At 51.9% G+C, this 14,302-nt stretch overlaps 2 non-coding genes and 4 pseudogenes across 2 annotated transcripts; all 6 read left to right on the top strand.

The window, feature by feature from the left end:
* Positions 1-3,170: 3,170 nt before the first annotated feature.
* Positions 3,171-4,964, top strand: LOC147422514 (18S ribosomal RNA; annotated as a pseudogene).
* A 330-nt stretch (positions 4,965-5,294) lies between these two features.
* LOC147422513 (5.8S ribosomal RNA) lies at positions 5,295-5,429 on the top strand (annotated as a pseudogene).
* Positions 5,430-5,717: 288 nt separating this feature from the next.
* Positions 5,718-9,079, top strand: LOC147422512 (25S ribosomal RNA). Its single transcript, XR_015186901.1, has one exon. It is a non-coding gene; the product is annotated as a 25S ribosomal RNA (ribosomal RNA).
* Positions 9,080-9,438: 359 nt separating this feature from the next.
* LOC147422511 (5S ribosomal RNA) lies at positions 9,439-9,557 on the top strand (annotated as a pseudogene).
* A 2,435-nt stretch (positions 9,558-11,992) lies between these two features.
* Positions 11,993-13,791, top strand: LOC147422510 (18S ribosomal RNA; annotated as a pseudogene).
* A 317-nt stretch (positions 13,792-14,108) lies between these two features.
* Positions 14,109-14,260, top strand: LOC147422509 (5.8S ribosomal RNA). Its single transcript, XR_015186900.1, has one exon. It is a non-coding gene; the product is annotated as a 5.8S ribosomal RNA (ribosomal RNA).
* Positions 14,261-14,302: the final 42 nt, after the last annotated feature.

Below are 14,302 nucleotides of genomic sequence, written 5' to 3'. Positions count from 1 at the left end.
GATTCTCTTGATGCGGCCGTTGTCGTGCCATGGCACGTTCATAATGTGAAATTAAAGTGTCTACCTCACTCTTAATGTTTATGATGTGTGGGACCAAATGCTACAATGTACATAGTGTGATATATGCGAAAATGAATGTCTTGGTTGTAATCGTGTACATACCTTACCGGACAGGCGAGGCCCCATACGTGGCACCATGGAATGATTTTTCACATAAATATATGCCTGATTTGCTTTAGGAATGTACAAATGTCAACTGTTTCAAAGTGGAACGCTCGTTTTGCCTAGAAAGTTCAATGCGGGCAATTTCGGCCAAAAATAGCAGGTTTCGTGCGCTGGCGTGAAAGCCGTGTCCAAAGTTCTTACCAAGTGGGAAAGTGAGGTTCAACATGAAATTTGCGCCCAATGGGATTTTTCCACAACTCTAGGGATTTTTCCCAGCTCGTTTGGGCTTTTTACAGAAAAAAAGTGACATTTTTGGGCTAAAAAGGCATAAAAATTGTCAAAAATAGCCTTAAAAATACTCAAAATAGCTATAAATTCCATACCAATGACGGTGGAGTTATTGCTCATGCTGTGTGGGAACTTTTAGAGCCAAGAATGAGCTCATTTGGGCACATGAGCAAGGAGATACAACCACTCCTATACTGGGAGCTAGTGGAGTCCGGTGCTGCTTCCACTACATGGTTGAGGCTGTGAGGCCTCCAATTAGGGTTTCCCCTCCTCAAATAAGTACTTGGGATTCTCCAATAAAGTACTGGAGCTTCCATGAAATGGTCATGACGAAGAATCAAAGCATAAATTTAGGATTTTAACAGGTCAAATGAGCACTGCATCTGTGCAATTGGGAGCGAGGCTACACCTAATCTTCACACACACAAAAGTTTTGAGTTAGTATTGGTTCTTTTTCAAAGTGGAGCTTTCATGGCTGGAGTTTTGTTCTTTTTTAGTGTGTTTTTGGCTTCAAATCCTCTACGCCTCGCTTGATTTTGCTACGAATCCTCACAGTCAGAGGCCCGACGCTTTCCTAGTCGCACTGCGCACTTCTTGACACCGTTGCCTCCTCTCTACCTACGTCCACGGCATCCCGCCATCCACGGGCCGTTCTCCATGGCCGTGATCCATCAAGGATGGACATTTTGGTCGGCCTCCCTTGATGCGCCCGTGAGCCCGTGGCCGACGACCCGCCGACCCACCTCCACGGCATCTCTACTTGCACCTGTATCCTCCCGTCGATGGGCCGTCGCTGTCATTAAGATGCCTCCCCCATGGATCGGCCTCCGTGGAATCTGTATTTGTGCCCACGTCCTCCCGTAGTGGGGTCGTCATCACTCCGACGCCTCCCCCGCTAACCCATCTCAATGGGGTCTCTATTGTGCTCGCGTCTTTCGCTCTCCGGATCGGCTTCTCCCGATGCATCTGTCGCCTCCATGAAGACACATTCCCATGATCTATCTGGCACCCGCGGCCTGTTTTCTATGAGCTATCATCAACACTTGGACGCCGCGGAGGTGGGTTGGGGTTGGAGGCTGCGGGCTGTCATCGTCTTTCGAAGGCCGCCTCCGCGGCCTCGACCCGCCGTCAAGTTGCACATTTGGGTTGGCTTTCCTTGAGGCATCCGTGGGCTTCTCGCGGATCCACGTGCCTAATTTTGTACCCGAGGCGTCCCCATCTTAAGAGCATGGATGGAGCACATTGGCGTCTTCTTCCTTAGTTACACCCACGGCCTCTAGCGACGGTGTCGCTTACTCATGCGCCGACGGCTGTGGGCGTCGGGACGTCGTTCGTGGATGGTGGCAATGCGGCTTGGATGGCAGGAACATTGAGCACAGGGATGGCGGGAACATTGAGCACAGGAGGGCTACTTGCCTCTCTTTGAACGAGAAGCCACTCCCTTGTTGCAACGGCCTCCCTCCTCTCCCCGTCGTGAGGCTGATGGCTCAAGCTCAAGGGGCCATGGGGTTCATGGTTCCCGGGATCATGAGGTTCACGGTTCTCCGGACGGTGATGTTCGTGGCTGCCCCCATCGTGGGTTCACCGCTCCCCTCCCCCCATCGTGGGGTTCACGGCGCCCCCCTTGCCCCCCCGGTTGGGGTTTCTATTCAGGTTGCCCGGGTGCTTGGGAGGTATCCCGAGGTGCGCTGAATTGTACGGAACTATAAAGGTAGTGGTGCTCGGTTGAGACGTGGAACACGGCGGACGTGGAGCTTGGGACGGGTGATGTGAGGCGATGAGTCCCCCCCACCTTCTTGTGACGTCGGATGCAAGCCCTCCCCTTGGACGAGTTCCAAGGCTACCCCCCCGGCCGACGAGCTTGGCTACTTTCGGGCCGTTTTTGGGTCTCACGGGTCTCGGCGCGCTCGGGTTGCCGTTGGGGTTGGTAGGCAATGAGTGACGGCGGGCCGTGTTCCGGGCCGAGGCACCGATGCGGGTGAGCTCTTGCTTGGGCCGCTGCGTGATCAAGGTAGGCGATGGATCTCTCCCCGCCGCAAGCATGTGGGTGGCTTGTGTCGATACGGAAGGTCCCGAACCCGAGTGCCTTAGATGGAAATCTGGCGACAGTCAGAAGCCGACGGCGGAGATGGGCTGTATCTCGCCCCAATGTGTGAGTAGGCACGTTGCCCTTGACGGGGCAGTCCTCAGTCCAAGACGGGGGGAGCAGTCCAATGATCGTGGCCCCCGGCCCCGACCCCGGGGTGTTGCACACAAGACGACATGGACGGCGTCGAAAGAGTCATGGCCCTTGCCGCCCCTTGCGGGGAGGTGGAGTCACGTCCGCGGGAACGTGAACCGGCCCCCGGTCATCGTGAGGCCCTTGAACCTTGACCCTCCCTACGTTTTTGGGACAGAGATGAGACGAGATGGACGCAACGGCCGTGTGCTTCCTTGCGGCGGCCATGCTTGGTGCCATTCACCCGAGCGACGGCGGGTGGTCCTCTTGGAGGACGGGGACTCTGTGTGGCAGCACACTCTTTTGCCTTGGACCTCGTGGCCATATGCCCTCAAACAACGGTTGGGCATACAGTGCCTAACCAATTTGCTCCCGCGCGTAGCCGCATGAATGCAGTCCATCAACGTGTCCTTCCTTGGCTCCTCTCGCGTCCCCCTGATATCCCCACCACCCCCCAGGTTCGATGGTCCCCTTGACGGGTGTGTGTTGTCCGTGCCTGCCCCTACGTCCTAGCCGTGATTGGTGGAGAGTCAGAACACACAACCATGCAGGAACTCTTTTGTACTATGAACCTGTGAATGGCTAATTAAATCAGTTAAAGTTTCTTTGATGGTACGTGCTACTCGGATAATCGTAGAAATTCTAGAGCTAATACATGCACCAACTCCCGACTTCTAGAATGGACTCATTAATTAGATAAAAGGTCGATCTTGTCCGGTTTTGCGGTGAATCATGATAACTTCCCGAATCTCACAGCCTTTGCGCTGGTGATGCTTCAATCAAATTTCTGCCCTATTAACTTTCAATGGTAGGATAGAGGCCTACCATGGTGGTGACGGGTGATGGAGAATTAGGGTTTGATTCCGGAGAGGGAGCCTGAGAAACGGATACCACATCCAAGGAAGGCAGCAGGCATGCAAATTACCCAATCCTAACACGGGGAGGTAGTGACAATAAATAACATTATTGGGCTTTTGCAAGTCTGTTAATTGGAATGAGTACAATGTAAATCCCTTAACAAGGATCCATTGGAGGGAAAGTCTCGTGCCAGCATCCACAGTAAGTCCAGCTCCAATAACATATATTTAGTTTGTTGCAATTAAAAAGCTCGTAGTTGGATATCGGGGTGGGGCGAGCAGTCCGCCTCTTTTGGTGTGCGCTGGTAGCTCCACCATTTCTTTCGGGGACGCGGTCGTGGCCTTAATTGACAAGGACACGGATTTGGCGATGTTACTTTGAAAAAATTAGAATGCTCAAAGCAAGCCCATGCTCTGAATACATTATCATGGAATAACGTGATAGGACTCTGGTCCTATTGTGTTGGTCTTCAGGAACCGAAGTAATGATTAGCATGGTCAGTTGGGGGCATTCGTATTTCATTGTCAGAGGTGGAATTCTTGGATTTATTAAAGATAAACTACTACAAAAGCATTTGCCAAGGATGTTTTCATTAATCAAGAACGAAAGTTGGGGACTGTAAGACGATCTGACACCGTGCTAGTCTCAACCATAAACGATGCCAACTAAGGATAGGGGGATGTTACTTTGATGACTCTTCCAACACCTTATAAGAAATCAAAGTTTTTGGGTTCCGGGGGGAGTATGGTCGCGAGGTTGAAACTTAAAGGAAATCACGGAAGGGCACCACCAGGAGTGGTGCCTGTAGCTTAATTTGACTCAACATGGGGAAACTTAACAGGTCCACACATAGTAAGGATTGACAGATTGAGAGCTCTTTCTTGATTCTATGGGTGGTGGTGCATGGTCGTTCTTAGTTGGTGGAGTGATTTGTCCGGTTAATTTCGTCAAAGAACAAGACCTCAGCCTGCTAACTAGTTACACAAAGGATCCTCTTCGTGGCCAACTTCTTAGAGGAACTATGGCCGTTTAGGCCATGGAAGTTTGAGGCAATAAAAGTTATGTGATGCCCTTAGATGTTCTGGGCCAAACGCACGTTACACTGATGAATTCAACAAGTTTACCACATGGGCCGATAGGCCCAGGTAATCTTTTGAGATTTCATCATAATGGGGATAGATCATTGCAATTATTGATCTCCAACGAGGAATTCCTAGTAAGCGCGATCCATCAGCTCACGTTGACTACGTCGTTGCCTTTTGTACACACCATCCATTGCTCCTGACGATTGAATGGTCAAGTGAAGTTTCCAAATGGCGACGACGCTGGCGGTTCACCGTTGGTGACGTTGTGAGAAGTTCATTAAGCCTTATTATTTAGAGGAAGGAGAATTTGTAACAAGGTTTATGTAAGTGAACCTGTGCAAGGATCATTGACACACATCCTGTCGAACCACGTGAACTGTGACTATAACGCGAGGGGCCGCGCCTGGAGGCACGATCACCCCCTCCTTGCCCCCCTGTCCGAGCCGAGAGACAATGGGCGAGGCACGGGGGTCGGGTGCCATCCGTCCGCCGTGCATCGGGGTGCAAGGGAGGGATGCCGCCCCTCACGTGGGCATCCCCCCTCCTCCGTGCCGAAAGGCACAAGGCCACTCGATAAACCTTATGCCCCCCCTTCACCGGGGGGTATGGGTCGCACAAAGAACAACCTATACTGGACTGAGATGGCCCCCTACATGGGCATCACATACTATTAAGAAAACTACTCTCAGCAACAAATATTTTGGCTCTTACAACGATGAAGTACGCAACAAAATGTGATACGTAGTGTGAATTGCAGAATTCCATAATCATCAAGTCTTTGAATGCAACTTGCACCCGCGGCTCTTCCAACTTGCACCCCACGCCCACCCCCTCCTACTCCCCTACGGCCCAAGCAGGGCCGGTGCAGTGGACGTTGCCATCCCAGCACATCTCCCTAGCCCGTCGCCCCCTTCTCGGGGGTGCCGATGTGGGGTGAGGGCGGCACCACGATCGGCTGAAACGCATCAATGGCATCACGCGATGATCCTGCCACAAGGGTGGTTAATGCTCCCTCGGAGGTATGTACGCCCTCCGTGGAGATCGGCTTCTATGGACGGGGCGCACCAGTGCCGCTTGTGTTGAGAAATGACTTTCTTTATGCAATGACATAGATCAGGCAAGGCTACTCGCTAAGTTTAAGCATATTACTAAGCGGAGGAAAAGAAACTAATAAGGATTTCCCTAGTAGCGGCGAGCAAAACCCGAAAGAGCCCAACTTGAAAATTGCGCGACCTTGCCGTGCGAATTGTAGTTTGGAGAGGTGTCCTCTGCGACGGATTGAGCCCAAGTCCCCTGGAAAGGGGCGTCAGAGAGGGTGAGAGCCCCGTCAAGGTGAGACCCTGTCGCTCCACGATGCATTGTCGACGAGCCAGGCTGTTTGGGAATGCAGCCCTAAGTGGGTGGTAGATTCCATCCAAGGCTAAATATGGGCAAGACATCAATAGCGAACAAGTACCACGAGGGAAAGATCAAAAGGACTTTGAAAAGAGAGTAAAAAAGTGCTTGAAATTTCTGGGAGGGAAGCGAATGGAGGTCACCGGTGTGCCTCGGATGCAAAACGGCGTGAGCTGGTCTCCCGCTCGATGTGGGGTGCTTGTTAGCGTGGCCTGACGTGGCGGGACAAGGGCGGGTTTTTGTTGGCTCGCAAACGTTGTTGCATTGATCGAGGAACAAAAAGTGCACCACTCATGGTGGGCTTTATGCATCTACGTACTCGAGACGCTGGCAGTCTGGGCTTTCCATCTGACCCATCTTGAAACATGGACCAAGGAGTCTAACATGTACGTGAGACAGTGAGTGGAAAACCCACGGAGATGCAAGTAACCTCACAGGTGGGATCCCCCTCGTGGAGTGCACCATCGATCAACCATGATCTTCTATGAAAGGTTTGAGTGGGAGCGTACATGCTGGGACCCAAAAGATGATGAACTATGCCTACGCAGGGTGAAACTAGAGGAAACTCTAGTGGAGGCTCGTAGCGATGGTGACGTGCAAAGCGTTCGTCAGACTTGGGTAAAGGGGTGAAAGACTAATCGAACCATCTAGTAGCTGGCTCCCTCCAAAGTTTCCCTCAGGATAGCTGGAGCTCTTTGCAATTTATCAGGTAAAGCAAATGATTAGAGGCATCGAGGATCCAACACCCTCGACCTATTGTCAAACTTTAAATAGGTAATCAGCCATGGTTGCCCTGTTGAACCACGGTGCGGAATGCAAGCTCCAAGTGGGCCATTTTTGCTAAGCAGAAATGGAGATGCAGAATGAACCGAAAGCCGCGTTACGATGCCAAACTGTGCACTAACCTAGATCCCACAAAGGATGTTGATTGATTAAGACAGCAGGACGGTGGTCATGGAAGTCAAAATCCACTAAGGACTATGTAACAACTCACCTGCCAAATCAACTAGCCCGGAAAATGGATGGCGTTGAAGCGTGCAACCTATACCCGGTCATCCGGACAATGCAAGGCCCCGATGAGTAGGAGGACATGGGGGTCGTGGCGCATCTCCGGGCGCGAGTCTGAGTGAAACGGCCCCCGGTGCAGATCTTGGTGGTACTAGCAAATATTCAAATGAGAACTTTGAAGACCAAAGTGGAGAAAGGTTCAATGTGAACAACAATTGGACATAGCTTAGTCGATCCTAAGAGATGGGGCAGTCCTATGTCAAGGGTGCAATTCGTGCTGTTCATCAAAAGGTAATCGTGTTAATATTCCCAAACCGGGATGTGGCGGTGGAGGGAAACGTGATCGAATCCGGAGATGCCGGTGGGGGCCTCGGGAAGAGTTCTCTTTTCTTTTTAACAGCCCACCGACCCTAAAATCGGATCACCCGAAAACAGGGTCCAGCGGGCTAGTAAAGCATCGCATGTCTTGCGGTGTCAGGGGCACCCCCGCGGGCCTGTGAAAATTTGGAGGAGCGAGCGAATTCCAAACACGCATGATCCTTCTCATAACGCACCGGGTCTCCAAGGTGAACAACCTCTAGTCCAAAGAACAATGTAGGTAAGGGAAGTCAGCAAAACGGATTTGTAACTTTAGGAAAAGGATTGGCTCTAAGGACTGGGTCTAGGGATCTGAGGTCCGACAACAGAGGTTATCGAAGGTCTGCCGAGTAGCCCTAGGGGTGAGGACGGGTCTCTGCGTGCCCACCGGCCGACGGCCGTAGAACGTCACCCCCGTGGGGTGGCCCTCCCTAGGCGGTGAGCAACCTTACGGACAAGGGGAATCCGACTGTTTAATTAAGACAAAGCATTGCGATGGTCCCCACGGATGTTGACGCAATGTGATTTCTACCCAAGGCACTGAATGTCAAAGTGAAGAAATTCAACCAAGCACCGGTAAATGGCGGAAGTAAGTATGACTCTCTTAAGGTAGCCAAATGCCTCATCATCTAATTAGTGACGCGCATGAATGGATTAACCAGATTCCCACTGTCCCTATCTACTATCTAGCGAAACCATAGCCAAGGGAATGGGCTTGGAAAATGAGCGGGAAAAGAAGACCCTGTTGAGCTTGACTTTCTGAAATGACTTGAGAGGTGTAGAATAAGTGGGATCCTTTGGCGCAAGTGAAATAGTACCACTACTTTTAACGTTATTTTACTTACTCCATGAGGTGAAGGTGGGGCTCTACCCCTACTTCTGTCCTTAAGGCGTGCTTGCTTGCTGATCCAAGCGAAAGACATTGTCAGGTGGGGATTTTGGCTGGGGTAACACATCTGTTAAAAGATAACACAATAGTCTTCAGATGAGCTCAACAAGAACAGAAATCTTGTGTGGAACAAAAGGGTAAAAGCCCATTTGATTTTGGTTTTCAGTACGAATAAAAACTGTGAAAGCATGGCCTATCGATCCTTTAGTCTTTCAGAATCTGAAGCTAGAGGTGTCAAAAAAGTTACCATAGGGATAACTGGCTTGTGGCAGCCAAGCGTCGATAGCGACATTGCTTTTTGATCCTTCGATGTCGGCTCTTCCTATCATCGCGAAGCAGAATTTGTCAAGTGTTGGATTGTTCACCCACCAATAGGGAACGTGAGATGGGTTTAGACCGTCATGAGTTAGTTTTACCCTACTAATGAGCGGTGTTGGAATAGTAATTCAACTTAGTACGAGAGGAACCGTTGATTCACATAATTGGTCATTGTGCTTGGTTGAAAAGCCAGTGGCGTGAAGCTACCATGTGTAGGATTATGATTGAACACCTCTAATTCAGAATCCATGCTAGACGCGGTGCTCTCTTCCTCCCCGACTAATAATAGGGACGCCTGTGCGTCCCTAGGAGCATGTGTCAAGAACCTCCCCCACGGTGGTGGAAGTGGTCGCCTTGGGGGCTCTGAATGGAAATTCCAAACAATGGGGAGATGAATCCTTTGTAGACGACTTAAATATGTGGCGGGGTATTGTAAGTGGTAGAGTACCCTTGCTGCTACAATCCACTGAGACTCAGCCCATCACCGCATTGGTTTTTCCCCTCCCCGCTCCACATCGTGGGGTTCGCGAATAGGCGTTAGCCTAGACACTAAATTGAGTGCGATCTCCCCCCCCAAATACACACACACACACACACACACACATGAACACACAGTGGGTGCACGAGCCTAGACTGTCGTGACGGTGGAGAACTGGCCAAGAGGCTCGTAGACTTGAGTGCAGCTCGCTACTCTACATCATGGGGTTTGCAATGGGCCTTAGCTTAGAATCTTGGGGTGAGGTGTTAGCCCATCCCCCACCCATTAAGAAATATGCCATGCCTATCTCGTTCTCTTGCACCTAAGCACACTCTCCATTGATCTTTCACAAGTATCCATGGCCTTCTCTTCATGTACCTGGTGCAGTCATACCAACACTACTACACTGGATCCCATCAGAACTCCGCAGTTAAGAGTGCTTGGGCCAGAACAGTATTGGAATGGGTGACCTCCCATGAAGTCCTGGTGCTGCACCCTTTATTTTGAGCAATCCCATCGTACCGGATAATAGGTTGGGAGCAAGTGGTATGGAATTATTTGTGTTACCCACTAAGCATCGTGGATGACCCCCCCAACCCCCCCCCCCTCCCATCAACGGTGCACTTTTTTGTCATCTTAGCCTAAACCTCCCGTTAGTGGGCACCGGTAGTGGGCACGGCCCCTCCGTGGCTGCGACCCATCAAGTTGGCACATTTTCCCCTTGTTCCCTTGTTGCACCCGTGGTCTCCCCGCCGACTCACATCCGCGATTGCGACCCGTCAAGTTTGCACATTTTCGTCGGCTTCTCCTAATGCGACATGGCCTCCTCTCTACCTACATCCACGGCCTCCTGTCAATGGGCCATCCTCCATGGTTGCGATGCATCAAGGATGGACATTTTGGTCGGCCTCCCTTGATGCCCCCGTGGCCGACCCGCCGACCCACATCTGCGGCATCTCTACTTGCGCCTACGTCCTCCCCTCGATGGGCATTCATTGTCACTCAGACGCCTCCCCTGTGGACCCGCAACCATGGCGTCTCTATTTATTCCCCCATCCTCCCGTCGAGGGGTCGCCGTCACTCCAACACCTCCTCCGCCAACCCACCTCTGTGGCGTCTCTATTTGTGCCCGCGTCCTCCTTTGTCGTCGTCAACTTCTCCCACTGCATCTGTGGCCTCCGTGACGACACATCCTCATGATGACTCTAGTGCCCGCGGCCTCTCGTCAATGAGCCATCATCGTCACTCGGACGCCGTGGAGGTAGGTCGGGGGTTGGAGGCCACGGGCCGTCCTCGTGTTTTGAACACCACCTCCGTGGCCTCGCCTCCTCAAGTTGCACATTTTGGTCAACTTCCCTTGAGGCATCCGTGGGCTTCCTACAAATCCACGTGACTAATTTTGCACCCAAGGCATCCCCATCTTAGGCGCGTGGATGGTGCACATTTCCATGTTCTTCCTTAGTTACATGCGCGGCCTCCAGCAATAGTGTCACTCACTCATGCACCGATGGCCGTGGCATCGGTACGTCATCCGTGGATGGTGGCAACGTGGCTTGGACGGTGGGAACATTGAACACAGGAGGGCTACTTGCCTCTCCTTGAAGGGGAACCCACTCCCTTGTTGCCACTGTCTCCCTCCTCTCCGCGCCATGAGGCTTATGGCTCACGGGGCCGTGGGGTTCATGATTCTCGAGAGTGACGTTCACGGTTCTCGAGACCGTGGGATTCATGGCTCCCCCCATCGTGGGGTTCACGGCGGCGTCCCCCTTGCCCCCCCGGTTGGGGTTTCTATCCGGGTTGCCCAGGTGCTTGGGAGGTATGCCGGGGTACGTCGAATTGTGCACAACTATAAGGGTAGTGGTGCTCGGTTGAGACGTGTAACAGGGCGGACAGAAGAGCTTGGGTGAGTGACGTGAGGATGCATTCCCCTCCCTCCGACGAGTTCCAAGGCTACCCCCCCCCGCCAACGGGCTTGGCTACCTTCGGTTTGGCTACCTTCGGGTCGCATCGGTCTCGGCGCGCTCGGTGTTGGCGTTGGGCTTGGTAGGCGATGAGTGACGGCGGGTCGTGCCCCAGGCCAGGGTGTCGATTCCGGTGAGCTCCCACTTGGGCCACGGCGTGATCAAGGTATGCGGCAGGTATCTCCCCGTTGCAGGCATGTGTGCGGCTTGTATCGGTACAGAAGGTCCCGAACCCGAGTGCCTTAGATGGGAAGCTCGCGATGGCCGAAAGCCTTCGACGGAGATGGGCCCTATCCCCGCCTCGGTGTGTGAGTAGGCGCGTTGCCCTCAACATGGTGGTGCTTGACGCGAGACGGGGAAGCACTCGGGCGGCTACGGCCCCCGGTCCGACCCCGGGGTGTTGCATGCAAGACGACGTGGACGGCGCCGGAAGAGTCGCGACCCTTGCCGCGCCTTGCGGGGAGGTGGAGCTACGTCCGCGGGAAGGTGAGCGGCCCCAGGTCGTTGTGAGGCCCTCGGACCTTGATTCCCCTTACGTTTTTGGGACAGAGACGAGACAAGATGGACGCGGCAGCCGTGTGCTTCCTTGCGGTGGCCATGCTTGGTATCGTTCGCATGGCGACGATGGGTGGTCCTCTTGGAGGACGGAGTTTCTGTGCGGCGGCGCACTTTTGCCTCGGGCCTCACGGCCATACGCCCTCAAATGGCAGTTGGGCACATGGCGCCACACAATGGCCCACCCCGAACGGCGCCCGGCCAATCTGCACCCGCACGTAACCGCGTGGATGCACTCCATCGATGTGTCCTTCCTTCGCTCCTCTCGAGTCCCCCTGATATCCCTCCCACCCCCGGGGTTCGACGGTCCCTCGACAAGTGTGGGCCGTCCGTGCATGTGCCTGCATTCCAGCCATGATTGGTGAAGAGTGAGAACATGCAGCCCGAGCTCGGGCCGCGCGCGTGATTGAGGATAGCTGCATAGCTGATCCTACCAGTAGTCATATGCTTGTCTCAAAGATTAAGCCATGCATGTGTAAGTATAAACTCTTTTTTACTATGAAACTGCAAATGGCTCGTTAAATTAGTTATAGTTTCTTTGATGATCGGATAACTGTAGTAATTCTAGAGCTAATACATGCACCAACTCCCGACTTCTAGAATGGATGCATTCATTAGATAAAAGGCCGATCCGGACTTGTCTGGTTTTGAGGTGAATCATGATAACTTTCCGAGTCTCACGGCCTTTGCACCGGTGATGCTTCAATCAAATTTTTGCCCTATCAACTTTCGATGGTAGGATAGAGGCCTATCATGGTGGTGACGGGTGACGGAGAATTAGGGTTAGATTTCAGAGAGGGAGCCTGAGAAACAGCTACCACATCCAAGGAAGGCAGCAGGCACGCAAATTACCCAATCCTGGCATGAGGAGGTAGTGACAATAAATAACAATATTGGGCTTTTGCAAGTCTGGTAATTGGAACGAGTACAATCTAAATCCCTTAACAAGGTTCCATTGTAGGGAAAGTATGGTGCCAGTAGTCGTGGTAATTCCAGCTTCAATAGCGTATATTTAAGTTGTTGCAGTTAAAAAGCTCCTAGTTGGATCTTGGGCGGGGTGAGCGGTCCGCCTCTTTTGGTGTGCAATGGTTGCTCTGTCCTTTCTGTCGGGGATGTCCTCTTGGCCTTAATTGACTGGGACGCAGATTCTGCGATGTTACTTTGAAAAAAATAGAATGCTCAAAGCAAGCTTATGCTCTAAATACATTAGTATGGAATAACGCGATAGGACTCTGGTCCTATTGTGTTGGTCTTCGGGACCGGAGAAATGATTAATACAAACGGTTGGGGGTATTCTTTTTTCATTGTCATAGGTGAAATTCTTGGATTTATGAAAGACGAACTACTGCAAAAGCATTTGCCAAGGATTTTTTCATTAATCAAGAAAGAAAGTTTGAGGCTCGAAGATGTTTAAATATCATCCTAGTAACAACCATAAACGATGTGAATTAGGGATTGGTGGATGTTACTTTCATGACTCTGCCAGCACCTTATGAGAAATCAAAGTTTTTGGGTTCCGGGGGGAGTATGGTCGCAAGGCTGAAACTTAAAGGAACTGACGGAAGGGCACCACCAGGAGTGGACCCTGTGGCTTAATTTGACTCAACAAGGGGAAACTTACAAGGTCCAAAAATAGTGATGATTGAGAGATTGAGAGCTCTTTCTTGATTCTGTGGGTGGTGGTGCATGGTCGTTTTTAGTTGGTGGAGTGATTTGTCTGGTTAATTCCGTTAACGAACGAGACCATAGCCTGCTAACTAGTTACACGAAGGATCCTCTTTGTGGCCAACTTCTTAGAGGGACTAGGGCTGTCTAGGCCATGGAAGTTTGAGCCAATAACATGTCTGTGATGCCCTTAGATGTTATGGGCCGCACACGCGCTACACTGATGAATTCAACAAGTTTACCACCTGGGTTGACAGGCCCGGGTAAACTTTTAAAATTTCATCGTGGTGGGGAGATCATTTCAATTAATGATCTTCCACGAGGAATTCCTAGTAAGCCCGAGTTATCAGCTCGGGTTGACCACGTCCTTGCCCTTTGTACACAACGCCCGTTGCTACTACTGATTGAATGGTTCGATGAAGTTTTCGAATCGAGATAATACTAGTGGTTCACCGCCGCTGACATTGTGAGAAGTTCATTAAGCCTTATCATTTAGAGGAAGGAGAGGTCGTAACAAGGTTTCCGTAGGTGAACATTCGGAGGGAGAATTTACACACATCCCACCGAACCACGTGAACCGTGATTGTAACGCGAGGGGCCACCCCCGGAGGCGCCTCGCCCTCGTGCCGGAGCCAGGACAGAGTGGGCGAGGCATCGGACCGGGGCCGTTTGTTGGCTGCACGTCAAGGTGCGCATAAGGGATGCCACCCACTCGCCCCCTACCACCTGGGCATCCCCCGTCCTTGGCACGGGGTCGCTCGATAAACCTTATGCCCCCCCTTCATCGGGGGGGATGGGGCGCACATAGAACAACCTATACTGGACTGAGATGGCACCCTATGTCGGCGTCACATACTATAAAACAAACGACTCTTAGCAACGGATATCTTGGCTCTTGCAACGATGAAGAACGTAATGAAATGCGATCGTAGTGTGAATTGCAGAATTTCGTGAATCATCAAGTCTTTGAATGCAACTTGCACCTGCGGCTCGTCTAAGAGCATGTCTGCTTGTGCATCAACACGAACTCCCTCCTCCTCCCCATCGGCGAAAGGACGGACG

Source organism: Adiantum capillus-veneris, chromosome 27, assembly GCF_014529385.1.
Source record: "Adiantum capillus-veneris isolate H3 chromosome 27, ASM1452938v2, whole genome shotgun sequence".
Classification (NCBI taxonomy): Eukaryota; Viridiplantae; Streptophyta; class Polypodiopsida; order Polypodiales; family Pteridaceae; genus Adiantum; species Adiantum capillus-veneris.
The sequence above is the reverse complement of the archived record's forward strand: the minus strand, read 5'-3'. Positions and strand labels throughout refer to the sequence as shown.